Source organism: Salvelinus alpinus, chromosome 2, assembly GCF_045679555.1.
Source record: "Salvelinus alpinus chromosome 2, SLU_Salpinus.1, whole genome shotgun sequence".
Taxonomy (NCBI): Eukaryota; Metazoa; Chordata; class Actinopteri; order Salmoniformes; family Salmonidae; genus Salvelinus; species Salvelinus alpinus.
In genome coordinates this window covers 84,514,082-84,517,883 of record NC_092087.1, presented here as the reverse complement: position 1 = coordinate 84,517,883, position 3,802 = coordinate 84,514,082, and the positions used below count along the sequence as shown (strand labels likewise).

Below are 3,802 nucleotides of genomic sequence, written 5' to 3'. Positions count from 1 at the left end.
AACATTCTTCCCTTCAAGCAATGTCCGTTAAAGAAGTTGAATCACCTCGTCGCCACTGTAATATTTGTGTTGTGGAGAAATGATTAGGCAGGAGACGGGAGTAGTTAGTTTTCGTTTAGTCAAAACCTCTCGTGCTCTACAGTTCCCGGGCACACTAGTGCGCATGTGCATTTCCTATTAGGTGTAGTAACGTAACACTGTCGTAATACATCACCGCTTAGTAACAGCATAGTAACTAATATAAACAGATGTAGATCCCAGATACTACACTTCACACCACTGGTAACCAAATAACTAATGCTTTACATGCACACTAATAATTTCCTATTAATCTGATTATGGCAGTAGCCTGAGTTTGGCATTAGTCATGTAAACACCTTACTCTGCTGATCTTAATTGGTGTAAGGTCATAACAGAAGGAAGCATACGCCTTTAAAAACACCTTTTTTTTTTTAGATGTAAACTCTTTAAATACACCTCTATAACTCTGATTAATCTCTGCATGTGCTAACACAAGCAGCGCAAGCTAACTTCTTTTGCTCCAGTGAGTTCAGGAAAAACTGAAGCTCAGTAATATTTTTTTTCTCCAAACTCAGAATTAAATATGATTAAAAAAAATAACATGGTTGCTGTGGTGGTAAGTTTATTTTTGATTGGCCATCGGTACTTGCATACTTGCAAAACGTAATTACTCAATGTCTTTGTTTCACAGGGCTTATCATCTGGGGAGCCTCAACAACATCATGATGCTGACAAGAAAGAGAAGAGTCTCTCCAGATCAGAACACCCCAAGAGACACCAGTATAGAGGTATAAGGAAGAAACCTCACCACTGCTGCTCTGACTGTGGGGAGAGTTTTGCTGCATCTAAAACCTTAAAATCTCACCAGAGAATTCATACAGGGGAGAGGCCTTACCCCCTGCTTTCATTGTGGGAAATACTTAAATCATTCAGGATCCCTGATTACACACCAACACATACACACAGGAGAGAAGCCTTATAACTGTGATCAGTGTGGGAAGAGCTCAATTTTTCAGGATCCCTGATTACACACCAACGCATACACACAGGAGCGATGCCTTATAGCTGTGATCAGTGTGGGAAGAGCTTTGCTCGAGATTTCACCCTGACTACACTCCAGCTCACACACACACTAGAGAGAAACCTTACTCCTGTCTATGTGGATAGAGCTTTGCTCCTGATAAAATACCAGGAAGCACAAACATGTCATCTTTTATCTCCCTCCTCACCGGCACCGGTTCCAGATCCCTAAATAAAGTTTAAATAGAAAACATATTGTACTGAGTCATCCAACTCCCATTCTCTATCAGTTTACTAAATCTGATTACCATGGTAACCTGTGTAGCATAATACGCAGCTCTGGATCCATATGTATCAAGCGTCCTGGAGTAGGAGTGCTGTGTGTGTGTGGTGGGGTGGGGTGGTGGGGGTGTTCAGAGCTGTATCCAGACACTCCCTCACGAGAGATAGGCCTGTTGAGATACTCCCTGTTTGCGCATGTGTTCCAAGTGGCTGTCAGGTAAAAGTAGAGGATAGCAGACAACAGGATTCTTAGTGAAAGGGGGTGTTGTTAAACGTTTTCTTGACTGTTATAGATCACATAAAATGTTATCCAGGAACTTTCTGAAGTAATATTAGGCTACGTGAGACGTTTATTTGTTCTAACTTATTTACGTTTTGATATTTAAATAGATGTTTGATTACTCTGGTCTAGGGGCGCATCAGTTGCAGCCTTGAGAATCGAATTTTCTCTCCGCAAGTCCCTAGTCATTATCTGAACACTACAACAAAGTAGTTAATAAACTGTACTGTAACCTACAACATTTCATGCCATACAAAGAAACAGTAGCTTCCAAAATGGATCGGGTAAGTCTGGCTTTAACAGTATAAGTCTGCTGTGTTGTATAAAATGTCTAGCCCTAGTTTTCATAATCTTTGATCCTCCACATTCCTGTGTTTGGTTTAAACGGCTGGACAAAAAAAAACACGACGGAAAAACTTGTTGGGATTTTTTTTCTTCGTCAAAGTAGCCTACTACTATATCATGTTTAGGAATCTGTGACTATGACCTAATTATCTCTCCTTCCTCCCAAAGTGTTCACATTCCTTTCGAACACATTATCCATTATTTGACCAGATACTCAAGTGGCCGTTCTAACAAAGAAAATAAATGTCTTCAACAATGGAAGGCAATCGGAAAAAGGCAAGATCAGGTGGGACCATTATAGCCAATGAGAGGCAGATATGCGTGTTGCCACAGAGTCTACTTTCTATTTAGCATTTTAATCTATTTAGGATTAGGCATAACGTTAGAAGTGTGGTTAATGTTAGGGTTAGGAATAACGTTAGAAGTGTGGTTAATGTTAGGAATAAAGTTAGAAGTGTGGTTAATGTTAGGAATAAAGTTAGAAGTGTGGTTAATGTTAGGAATAAAGTTAGAAGTGTGGTTAATGTTAGGAATAAAGTTAGAAGTGTGGTTAATGTTAGGGTTAAAATCACATGTTAATAAGGACAATGGTAGAAATGGGCGTGGTTTATGACTTTGTTTGTGGTAACTAGTGACGACCAGGCACTACTCCCATATAAACTGTCCTACTTTTATCAATACTCTCCTAACATCCTAATCGTTACGAATTTTATATTCGATCAAATAAAACAGAAGACAGCTTTTAGCCCGAGTTATCCCTCTCGCTTCGCCTCTTCCTCGCTGTTTGAAAGGAAATGACTGGTATGAGATATATGGTGGAAACTAGCCCATGCCTCCACCAATCCAATGCTCTTAGATTTGTGGGTTGTAGTGAACGATTGAACATTTGAGGAAAAAGGAGATATTCTAGGGATGCACCCAAATCAGAGTTGTGGACTAAATTAATAAAATATTTGGTTTAATGATCAACTGTAATACTTCTTGTGGCCAACAGAAATGTTTCTTCACCCTCCAGGAGTCCCCAAGTCGACCGCCTTACTGTACTTTACTGCTGGTTCTGGTCGACTGCAGGAAAACACCGGGGCAGAGTGGAACTGAGAGAGGAGAAGAGGGTCATGGAGATATGATTTCATTAAGTAAAAACAATGGTGTGTGGATTAGACTACAGTCTGCTTCAGTAACAATTAATTGATTTAAGTATATATTGATTAAAATATCTGGTCGATTTTAAGAAGTGGTTAAAAAACTTTGATTTCACATCATTTTAACATTCTGTCATAAAGAGCAAGTGCTCAACTAAATAAAAAAACAAGTTTCTCATCTCAAGAAGTTACATGGAAATAAATACTATAGTAAGTGCCAATGTGTCAAATAAAGTGACAGGGTTGACTTAACAGGGGATGCTGGATTACATGGGTAAAATAGTCCTTTAAATCAGCCATGAATCTGCTTGTGACCGGGGGAATGGAAGCTAGTATTGTGCAATAGGGAGTAGTAATTGAATGCAATCTTAACAAAAAAGGTTATTGTTAAAACATTTCTAGCATGTCTGTGTCTGGATAGAAGGGTTGAGATGCTCAGTTTTCCACCACAAAACAGCAGTAAATTGTCAAAAACAGTTGAACCAGCTCACCTGCTTTTACTCTGATTTGACTATTAGATGTTCAATGTTTCTTATGCAAAAAAAATATATTTTCAAAACATTTTTTTTTAAAGAATAGGTTAACCATATTAAAACGATATTTAAGTTCATGTAACAGGGTAGACCTTAAAATGAGGGACAAGTGTAAATGAATCACTAATCACATGAAATAAATCATGTTCAGAAATGACTGTCAAAGTAACCAAATAACC

The 3,802-nt window shown here is 38.5% G+C and overlaps 1 long non-coding RNA gene across 2 annotated transcripts; it reads left to right on the top strand.

Annotated features, from left to right (window-relative positions):
- Window positions 1-1,765: 1,765 nt before the first annotated feature.
- Window positions 1,766-3,752, top strand: LOC139545385 (uncharacterized). 2 transcript variants are annotated; one of them, XR_011669060.1, is made up of 3 exons: window positions 1,766-1,887; window positions 2,117-2,234; window positions 2,964-3,752. It is a non-coding gene; the product is annotated as an uncharacterized lncRNA (long non-coding RNA). The 2 variants fall into 2 exon arrangements; XR_011669059.1 differs by having other exon boundaries at window positions 2,943-3,751.
- The last annotated feature ends 50 nt before the right edge of the window (window positions 3,753-3,802 follow it).